Raw genomic sequence first — 11,742 nt, 5'->3', positions numbered from 1 at the left:
ACACCAGGCCCAGTGGGTGGAGGAGAGGAACCTTAGGGTCCGACGGAGGAAACCAGTATTCCGAGCTTTCCGCCCAAGGCCATCTGCTTGGAGTTGCCCGACTGGGTAGGCTTTGAAAACTGCGAGTGGGGTTCCGATTCCGGGGGGATCCAGCTCTGGCTCCAGCTTTGGCTCACCGTGTAGCCTCGCGCCGAGCCCTTCCCTTGTCTGGGCCTCAGTCTGCCCAGTGATAGGGTCAGATGGAGTGAGCTCGACTGGTCCTTCCTGATTTGACAAGAACAACTTGAATTGCTGCTTTCAAAATACCTAAGAGGAGACTGGCCCCCTCCCCGCCCCCACGCATGTTAATCAGAGCTCTCATCTTCAGACACAGCCAGAGTTATCTGTGTATTCTTTTGTTGGGCAAAGCCTCGGTCCTCTTTCCCCACACCTGAATCCGTGAAATAAAGGAGCTCAAAATCAAATGTAAGTTGCTTACACTTTCTGCCTCCTCCTTTCTCCCAGGTAGTGACTTCTGGTTTGATGGAAGTCTCTATCTGGGGTAAAAGAGTACTGGAGGTACCTACTTTTAGACCCAGGCATGTGTATGACAGTGGTATTAATTTGTTCAGCAATTTTTGAGCCATATGTCAGCCACCATCCTAGAATCTGAGAAGACCGAGGAGTAAAGAGCATTTGTAGCCTCCAGGAAGACATGGTCCAGTGTTTTAAGAGTGGCCTCTGGAGTCCCACAAATGGTTTGAATGGTTTCTTACTTCCTGTTATGTATTCTTGGTCAGTTTACTTAACCACTTTTTTTTTTTTTTAAATTTATTTATTTATTTATTTATGGCTGTGCTGTGTCTTCGTTTCTGTGCGAGGGCTTTCTTTTAGTTGTGGCAAGCGGGGGCCATTCTTCATCGCGGTGCGCGGGCCTCTCACTATCGCGGCCTCTCTTGTTGCGGAGCACAGGCTCCAGACGCGCAGGCTCAGTAATTGTGGCTCACGGGCCCAGCCGTTCCTAGGCATGTGGGATCCTCCCAGACCAGGGCCCGAACCCGTGTCCCCTGCATTGGCAGGCAGATTCTCAACCACTGCGCCACCAGGGAAGCCCCTACTTAACCACTTTAAGCCTCAAGTTCTTGATCTGTAAAATAGGAAAAAGGATACCTCATGCAATTGTTGTGAAGCTTAAACAACACATTTAAACCGTTTAGCATAGTTCCCGGCACATAGTAAGAGCCTAATGAATGTAAGTTGCTATTAATGGCAGTGGTAGAGGAGGTGAGTAGGCAAAAGGCGTAGATGTGTTCCAATAGAAGCAAGAGCACTGGGTTATGGGATACCATGGAATGATTCAGAAAAGTAGTTGCATTTGAGTTGGACCTTTAAATATGAGTAAGAATTTACCAGGTGGAGAAGGGAGAAAGGTATTGCAAGCAGAAGAGGCAATAAACAAAGGCCCAGAAATGTGAATATTGGGAAACTTCAGAAATACCCTTGGCTTTGGGATTTGGGGCAGCCACCTTTCACATTCGTTGTGTTATTGTGTCAAAATAAAATAACAAGCATCCTGGTTCAGCTCTCTTCCTCCTCCCAGCACTTCTGCATCCTTCTTCCTTTCAGCCTGTCTGCAGTTGGTTTCATTCCTCAAGGCTCAGCCAGCTCATCCAGCTCTTCAGTGACAACTTCCCAACTGTTTGAGCCCTCACTGCTCTCCACTTTTCCCAATTCCTGTAGCACTTAATTTCTTACCACACAATTTAGCAGTAATTATATGTTGTCCTGTTATTTAATTATCTCATTTGTGTAAGTCTAGTCTCCCCAGTTCTCTCCCTCAGGGCAGGGATGGCATTTTCCCATTTTGCATCCCACGTAAGGCTTGATACAGAAGATATTCAAACAATACACGTTGACTTGACACTTTGTACTGATGATTATTACAGACAAGACCACCAGACCTCAATCCTGGGATTTACCGATTTGAGCAGAAATGTATTCATTCCGCATACATTGAAGGCCCTCCGTGTTTAAAGCGAGTTAAAAATTTTTGACAATGATGTCTGTTCCTGTGTGTAAAATGGCATTTCGATGTCTCTTATCCCTAGAAGCCTGTGAATGCTAAAGACCATTTGAGTGAGGGGTACTTGGCTAGGGCAGCTGGAGTCCTCACTGACTGACACACCAGATCACCTGTTCAGTGCTGCCCAGAGAGCACCATCGGGGATAACAACTTTGTTCCCTTGCCTTTAGCTTCTGAACTTGCAGGCCCGAACCATTAGCCATTCTCTTCTGCTCCCAACGTTGCTCTGTGTTGTTGGCTTGCGGCCCAAAGTCAGTCTGACTCAGTCCCTCTACAAAGGTAAGCTGTCTTACATTGGGAACTTACTGCCCAGATGTCCAGTTAATCACCTTTTGTTGATGCCATTGTATACTCAACACAGTGAGTGGTCTAGACATTTGTTGTTGGCTTCGCTTTGTAGACATTCTTAATTTGCATTCATCAAATGTATGAGAGCTTATTCTGTGCTGGAGAATGTCCTGAGTATACAACAATTTTTAAGAATGGAATGGTCCCTGCCTTCATGGAGAAAATAGTCTAGCAGGACAAACAAATTTAGTAGACGATTGAAATCCAGAATGGTCCTTTAGTTATGTATTGCAGCATAGCAAACTCTCCAAAATTTAGTGGCTTAAAACAATCATTTTATTATCTCTTGCAGTTCTGTGAACTGACTGGGCTCAGCTGGGCAATTCTGCTGGTCTCACTTGGGGTCTGTCATGAGGTGGCAGTCAGATGGCAGCTGGGGCTGGAGTCATATGAAGGCTCAACTAGGCCTCTTTCTTTCTCCATGTAGTCCCAGGGCCTCTCCATCTGGGTAGCTGAACTTCTTAAATAGTGGCTCAGAGCTTCTAAAAGTACAAAAGCGGAAACTACCAGGCTTCTTCAGCCTTAGGCCTGGAACCTGCACAGGGTCACTTCTCCCACACTCTGTTGGTTAAAGCAATTCACAGGGTCATCCCAGCATCAGTGTGGGAGGGGAAGACACACAGGCACGAATACAGGGGAATGTGGGTTTTTTTGTGGGGAAAGAACAGGGTGCTGTTGGAACACCCAGGGGAGGCTCATAACCTAGGTATGGAAGTCAGGAAGACTTCCTGGAGGCAGTGACTTCTAAACCAATGAACCTGAATGAGGAGGCCTGGGAACTAGCCAGATGAAGAAGGGAAGGGAAAAACAATTCAGGCAGGGGAAACAGCTGGTACAAAGTCCCAGGGAGGCAAAGAGAGCACAATTTAAGATCAGTGCAACTGTAGCTAGGGTAGGGGATGGTGGAGGGGGTGGTATAGGATAGCCATAGCCCTTTAGTCTGGAGAGGTAAATGGGGCCAGATCATAAAGTCTTTTTTTTTTTAACTTTTTATTTTATATTGGAGTATAGTTGATTAATAATGTCGTGATAGTTTCAGGTGTGCAGCAAAGTGATTCAGTTATATATATATATACATGTATCTATTCTTTTTCCAACTGTTCCCATTTAGGTTGTTACGTATTATTGAGTAGAGTTCCCTGTGCTCTACAGTAGGTCCTTGTTGGTTCATAGTCTTATATAGCGCCCACCCCCCACCCCCACCCCATGTCTGGACTCTGTCCTGAGGGCATGAAACATCAAAGAAGGAAGGAGGGGCGTGATCAGGCCCAAGGGATGCTAAAAGGCTCTTGGCTGCTGTGTGAGGGATGGTTTGGAGAGGGTCAAGCCCTCATTTTCACCCTGTCCCTTCTAGCCAGTGGCCTCACCTTCATCACTGAGAAGGCTGAGTCATTATCGCAGCACTGATACCAGTTCCTTTTGCTTTTTGTTAGTGGGAATTTGTATCATTAAAAAATGCAGACTCCTTTGTGCAAGTTTTTTATTTTTTTTTGTTTTGTATTAGGGAAAAAAACCAAAAACATGTCATAGAAAGCCTGCTATTTCTGGTAGCATCTGGACATGAGGTTGGCCAGGTGGTCAAACAGTTTATACTTAAGTGTGAACTGTGTTAAGGAAGAGCCTGCCTGCAAAAAGCAGGGACCGTGCCAGGCTCAGTGGATTCTACCCCTCACTTAAAAAATGGTCTGCCTGCCGGGACTTCCCTGGTGGCGCAGTGGTTAAGAATCCGCCCGCCAATGCAGGGGACACGGGTTCGAGCCCTGGTCCGGGAAGATCCCACATGCCGTGGAGCAACTAAGCCCGTGAGCCACAACTACTGAGCCCACGAGCCACAACTACTGAGGCCCGCGTGCCCAGAGCCTGTGCTCTGCAACAAGAGAAGCCACCGCAATGAGAAGCCCACGCACAGCAACAAAGACCCAACACAGCCAAAAATAAATAAGTAAATTAAAAAAAAAAAAAGGTCTGTTAAAGGAGAGCCTACTCTAGTAAAAACGGTACTAAACGGCTTATAACAAAACCCAGCAGACCCCTGCCACACACAGCTCTCTACCCTCTAGTCCTACTCCCTAGAGGCAACAATTTTCAACTCTTTAAAATTTTGAGAAGCAGCACAGAAGAGCACTGGAATGGGACTATCTGGCATCCAACCCAGCTCTCCCGCTTACCGGCTGGGTGACCTTGGTCAAGTGAATTATATTATCTTTTACCTTGGTTTCCACATCTGTAAGATGGGAATGATAATTGTACACATCTCATGAGATAACACATAATTGCCTGGCACGTGGTCAACAAACAGTGATGTGAAGAAGGATCTAACTTGAAAGCAGCTGTGAGCACAGCTGTGGATGTTTAGCTGCACACTGTACAAATAAATGTAAGCCATGAATGTGAGTTGGAGGAAATGACAAGAACACAGAAGAGGTCTGTCTCTTTCCTTTGTTCTAAGGCCAAACTCTGTATTTGCTCCTTGTCCCATTCCCTTCCTGTCTCTTCTAGAACCTTGTCTCTATAATTATCCTGACCCTCAAGACAAGCATACATCTATTAGTTTTTTTCTTTCTATGAAATATACACAGGCCTTTCCCATCTTGGGGGGAAAATCCTTTGTTTCATCCTCCTGCCCTTTACAGCTACCATTCTGTTTCGTTCTCTCTACTGCTGGATTTCTTAATTAAATAACACACACACTGCCTCCCATTCCTTCACGACTCCCTCACTTTTCCGCTGTCTCCCAGCTTCCATCACTATTCTTCTGACACAGCTGTCACCAGGGTCATCAAAGACCACCTCATTAACCACCAGTGGGCCTTCGCTCAATCATTCTTGACCCAGAGCACTTGACTCAGTTGACCGTCCACTCCTTAACTCTCACATACCAAACCACTTCGTCATCCAACCCTTCCTTACGGCCGTCAATTGTATCATTTCCGCAAACCATTCAGGAATAAACCTTAAACTCAGGGTTGACTCAACTCCTTTCTCTGCCCACCCCCATGTTACTTTTGACTCTTACTGCAAATGTGAGAAACTCATTGAAGATAGCTTTTTAGAAAAGTTTTTATCAGGATATGGAGGAGTGGGGGACAGCTAATGGACCCCAAAGGTAGAATGCATCTGGAACCCAGGAAAGCCCAGGACTGCAGACTCGGAGCCAATGATGTGAGTCCTCTCTCTCTAGCTTGCCTCCTGGATTTCTCGTGATCGGCACCCCAAAGGTGTCAGACACTCCCACACCCAGCTAGTCACCAGGTCCTGTAAAAGTCGCCGTCTTTTGTGTCAGCCCCTTGAATCTGTCTCCTCTCCAGCTTCCCTTGTACTGCCTCTCCCATGCTTGTTTACCTCCTGATCACTGTTTCTGCCATTGCCTCTTCCTCCTGATGCTGAGTACAGCATTGCCCACATTTCAGTTGTCTGCCCGCCACTCTTTTCTTGACCTTCCTTCTGGGCGGCTGACTCCTAAACAGGAGTAGAGTGGTTAAGAGCTTGAATTCTGGAGTCCTAATGGCCTGGGTTTGAATCCCCCACCACTTTGTTTTTGTTTTTGTTTTTGTTTTTGGCTGCGCCGTGCAGCATGTGGGATCTTAGTTCCCTGACCAGGGATCGAACCCGTGCCCCCTGCAGTGGGAGCATGGAGTCTTAACCACTGGACTGCCAGGGAAGTCCCCACCACCACTTTCTAGCTGAGTGAACTTGGGAAAGTTACTTGAATTTTTTGAGCCTCAATTCCTCATCTGTGAAATGGGGATAATACTGGTCCCTTCCTGACAGGGTTGATGTGAGCATTCACTGGGCAACCACACATGAGGTGCTTAGCACAGCTCCCTGCACACAGAAAGGACTCGATAAATGGCAGCGCTTATCAGCCTTACCCTTGTTCTCTTTCCTGAGTTCTAACATCACCTGCTAGTCTCTTCCATTAGATGTCCTGCTGTGACCTCAGATCCACCTGTCAGAATACTCCAGCCACTGCTGGAAGATGCAGCTTTCTGAGAACTGGAGTGGGGGCGTGGTGCTGAAAAAGAGGGGTGGTCTCATCAAATCCTCGAAGGAACCCCAACCTAACCTCAGCCACGCCCCAGCAGAGAAGACTCTGAAGAGCAGTTCCCCTGTAAGCCTCCAAAAGCTTTGCTGGCTGAGTCTTGGAATCCAGGAGAGCAGGCAGGGCCGCTGTTAAGAGCAAATGAAGGATGTGAATCCAACCTTTAAAAAAAAGCCCCGGGGGTGTGGTGAAAGGAGATGTAGCAGGATCAGTGGAGCTTCGAGGTGGGTGTGAAAGGTGAGAGCAACACCCTCAGGGTGCTGAGCCGGCTTAGGCTGGGGCCTCCCTCCAGTGCTGGGGTTTGGCAGCACAGAAGCCAGAGGTGCTCCTGTTTTCAGCTGAGCTGTTGCAGGTCCCCTTTGCCGCCCTGTGAACATTCCTCATTAAGCTCCTGTGCGGAGCAGGGCGTAGGGCTTTCACCTGCCCCTCAGCCCTGTGCGCCCACCTCCCTCTCTGCCGCTGGGTGGCGGGATTTCTACTGGCAAGAACGTGGTGAGGGGCAGTGCCCCACTCTCAGTGCAGAACCAGAACTGGGGTCGTGGGCAGGGAGGGTAACCTCACTGAGAGCCCTCTGCTCTGAGGCAGAGTGGCCAAGTAGTTGAGAGCTCTGGCTTTGAAGCAGAATGTGCCCTCTTTGAATGCCACTTCTGCCATGGCTATCTTTGTGATCCTAAGCAATTTGTTTAACCTCTATGCTTCATCTATGCAATGGGGATAGTAATAGGCCTATCTAATAGTTGTGAGTTTTAGTAAGATAATGCAGGAAAAGCACGAAGCTTAGTCCACCTAGACCACCCCCCACACACCCTGTCTGCTGTCTCCACCCCATCTGTGTGTTGTGTTGTCCTCTATTTACATGTCTGTCTCTGCCATTGGACTATGAGCTCCAGTAGGTCAGCAATGGAATTATACGGATCTGTGTCCTTGGTGCCCAGCTTAGTAAATACATTTATTATTGGAAGGAACTGGTAAAACAATAGAGAAGATTCAAGATTCCCTCTGGCCTCAGAGTCCCACCATTTCACCACAAATAGTGGGCCTAGGTCAGTCACTGTCCTGGGGGCTGGGGATACCACAGTGAATGCAATAGGATGGGCTCCTGGCCTCAAGAAGTGAACTGTCTAGGGAGTGATGGACATCAAACATATAACAAAACTGATGATACATTACAACTGAGAGCGTTGCTAGTAAGAAGCCAAGGCTGCTATGAGAGTATAGAGCGGAGACTACGTTTGGGGGAGGGGAGAATCAGGAAATTTCCTGGAGGCAAGTAAACTGAGGCCCCAAGAACGGGCAGCCTGGGTCGAAGTGGAAGGTGTAAAATAGCCTTCCAAGCAGAGGAAACAGCATGTGCAAAGGTCCTGAGGTAGAAGGGAGCTAGGCTGCTGGGTGGAAGACAAGGTTAATGACTGGAGCCTAGTGATGGAGAGGGTCAGTGGCTTCTCCAAGGCCACAGAGCTGGAAGCATAGGTTATACAGAGCCTTGTAGGTTATGATGAGAATCTGAGCCTTTATCCTGATGACAATAGCTAACATTTATTCAATTTCATGTATATTTGTACTGAGCTGAGTACTTTATGTGGGTTTTCTCATTCTCTTTGCACAATCCCCCAGGAGGCTGGTGGTATTATTCCCATTTTACAGATGATGAAACCCTGGCTCAGGGAGGTTAACGTGTTCAAGGTCACCCAGTTGGCTGTGGCAGATCTGGGATTTGAACCCAGACATCAGGATCCCAACGCCTGCCCTCTTAACCCCTGCGTGGCCCAGCCTACGAGCTAAGTGCGATCTTTGATCCGTGCTGCATCATCCTCGAAGCCTGCGTTCTAATTTCGCCATACGTCCCCGATCCTTCCCCTCGGAACTGGGGGAACCCACGCAGAGGCCCGCTCTGGTGAGATGAGCTCCCTGGCGGCCGGCCGGACTACCGAACCGCCTCAACGCAGGCCTCCAGCCACGTGACGGGTCTGGGCGCCGGCGCCGGGAGCGCGGAACGCGGCCGCAGTGCGGTGGGTGCTGGCGTACGAGCTCGCGCTGCCGCGGCAGCTGTGAAATCTGGAGTACCGGACCCCAGAGAGCCTTGCGGGTGTGGGGAACGAGGGGCGCCGCTCCGCGTCCGGCAGGGGGCTCTCTCTCCCGGAGATCTCGGCGCCCAGGCAGCCCGGATCAAGTTCTCTCCAGCCTTGAGGGGGAAAACAGCGTTCGTTTCTGATTTAAAAAATGACTGTTTTTTAAATAGGCTTCATTCCTTCTCTCTGGCCTCTCCCAGGGCCAGAAAGAGGCAGAAAGCGACACGGAGAATCCATTCCAAACGAGCAGCCAAGAGGAGACACGGCAGCTCCCAGATGTTGATGTTTCGTTTTTTGACATAAATCTTTGCACTCATATGGGAGTCTTCATTGATTCATGTTTCCATCTGCTGAATTTCCTTTTATTTACTTAATACGGCTTTTGGGGGAAATCCTGCTCCGAAGCTCTGGAGAAGCATAAACGGTGGCAACCGCTGTACCCCTCCGCGCTCCTCCAAACCTTGACTGTTGGGGGAAGGGAGTGAGTGGCACCCTGCGGATAAGGCTGCTGCATGTCCTCCGCTTGGGGAGCAGGCGCCCTAGGCCCCCGTTAACGTGGCTGTTCCCCTGCTAGGTGCCTGCCAGAGGCTGTAAACCCGACAAAGAAATGGCAGGAGTCACACGGAGTCTCTGTTCCTTCTCCTTCCAGCCCACCCACAGTACCTCACTGCCTTCACGCTAGAACACTCTACGTCTGACAGTGGATGTCTGCATCAAATGTATTAAAGAGTATCTCTTCCTTCCCCGGCTCCTCTGCACACCCCACCCCAGGAGTGATTCTTAGTAATTAATAAGAGCTTCACCTCTAGAGTCAGACAGCCTGAGTCTGAATACCTGACTCCACTCTGTATAGTGAATTCTTGAACACCTTAACTTCTCTGAACCTCAGATTCCTCATCTGTAAAATGGGGATGATTATTCTTTCTTTCTCATTTTACAAATGAGACACTGAGTTACATTTTACAATGTAAACACTGTTTACAATGTAAACAATGTAGACACTGAGGCTGAAGGTAGTTTAGAGATTTTCCCAACTAGGACAGAGCCCGGACATACTCCTATGTCTTTCTGATCCTCACCCTATTTATTCACCCCCAATCTTGCCCAGCTGCTCCTCCAGGTTTCCCAGAATAGTCCATCTGTGGCAGAAAGGGGGTGCCCTCTTTTCCATGAGGCAGAAGAGAAAACTAGAAGTTATGGTTCAGGAAGTCTGACACCTTAGAACAATATCCATCTAACCTTAGAACATAGGCCCAGATTTGGGAAGGACCTACAGGTCATCTCATCGGGTCTCCTACCTAATCCATGCAGACTTCCCCGACAGGTACAGAAAACTCACCTCCTTACAGCCCCTCCTATCTGAGGGTGCCTCTAGGTATCAGGAGACTCACAGACCCTTGAATGGGACCATTTGAATGTAAGAAACATGATTTCCACAGACCAAGCCCCTTAAGACCCCTTGTTGCTAAGGCCCAAGGCTGTATCTCCAGTCCTGAGTAGAGGGGAGGGATTGCTCAAAGTGTGAGATTATTCCATAGTACATCCTTTGTGAAGCACATTCCTTCCTTATGTATATCCCATCCAGTCCAAGCTCCTCTGCATGTGCTACGTGGGGCTCTCCCTGCAGGGCAGGACATGGCTACATATCTGGGACTCTATGATTTGGTTCTAAGCTCACTCTGTAGGAGTACATGTCCTTAACTCTTCATTCACACATGCTGTTTTCTGGAGCTCCCATGTATGGTAAACCGACATTTATGATGTCTCTGTATGTGCTCAGTGCCTTAAAGGAAGTAAGCCTCAAAATATGATTATTAAAGAGAATCAGGGGCTTCCCTGGTGGCGCAGTGGTTAAGAATCTGCCTGCCAATGCATGGGACACGGGTTCGAGCCCTGGTCTGGGAAGATCTCACATGCTGCAGAGCAACTAAGCCCGTGCACCACAACTACTGAGCCTGCGCTCTAGAGCCCATGAGCCACAACTACCGAGCCCGCGTGCCACAACTACTGAAGCCTGAGCGCCTAGAGCCCGTGCTCTGCAACAAGAGAAGCCACCGCAATGAGAAGTCCACGCACTGCAACAAAGAGTAGCCCCTGCTCACAGCAACTAGAGAAAGCCCGCACACAGCAACGAAGACCCAATGCAGCCAAAAATAAAATAAATTAAATAAAAAAAAAAAAAAGTTTGTGAGGTCCAAAAAGGAGAAACAACCCCAATACCCAACTATAATGAATGGAAATATAAATTGTTGTATTTCATACAGTGGAATATACAGCAATGAATATTAGTTAACTTCAGATACATGAAACAACATAAATGAATTCCACATAGATTCATGATAAGAAAAAACCTCAAAAGAATATATGTTGTATTATTCCATTCATATATAGTTTAAAAATAAAACTATATGATTTAGGAATGCATACATGGGTAATAAAACTATAAAGAAAAACAAGGGAATGTTTATCACAGATATATGTAATAACACATAATCTATTGATATTATAATATTAATTATAAGTATGTTAATATATTATAGGGGACCAGTATGGGTTAAATGGTTCATATACATGTTTTAGACATCTTCTGTATATGTTGTATTCACAATTAAATTTCTAAAGCATCACATACCTGGTAGGGTCCTGTGAGAACTGAATGAGGTAATACAAGAAAGCGTTAAGTTCCATTGCCTGGTGCATAGTATGTGCTCAACGGAAGTGACTTTTTTCATGTTGAGGGAAATATTGGGGGCCTTGGAGAAATGCCACATAATTAGCCAATAATAAAAATTTTAAAAGGCCCTGGTTCTTCCTTTGAGACACACTGTCTTCCTATTTTGGTGGTATCTGGTATGTAAGCATAAGTCTGTCGTGGGGCGGGGGCGGTGGTTGGTGATTTAGGGTTAATTGACTGTCCTAAGCTTAGTGCAGAGCTGGAAAACCTCACTCTCCTCCTCAGAGAAGACACAGAGGTGAGGGTGACTCTAGGGAGCCTGGACGGGAGGGGTAACAGCAGTGAGGAGAAAACTGCATTTTGCAAGCCTCATATGAGAGGTCCAGCCTGTCCCCGGGATGTCTCACCTACACCCTCTCGGCTGCATTGTGCTTCCTGCACAATGAGGTTGAGGCCTTCCTGTGAGGTTGAGGCCTCAGAAATCAGCACAGGCGACAGTAGGATGGCTCAGGCCCAGCTCAGTGACAGTGAGGGAAGCCATTCTGCC

Source organism: Eschrichtius robustus, chromosome 2, assembly GCF_028021215.1.
Source record: "Eschrichtius robustus isolate mEscRob2 chromosome 2, mEscRob2.pri, whole genome shotgun sequence".
NCBI classification, from domain to species: domain Eukaryota; kingdom Metazoa; phylum Chordata; class Mammalia; order Artiodactyla; family Eschrichtiidae; genus Eschrichtius; species Eschrichtius robustus.
The sequence above is the reverse complement of the archived record's forward strand: the minus strand, read 5'-3'. Positions refer to the sequence as shown.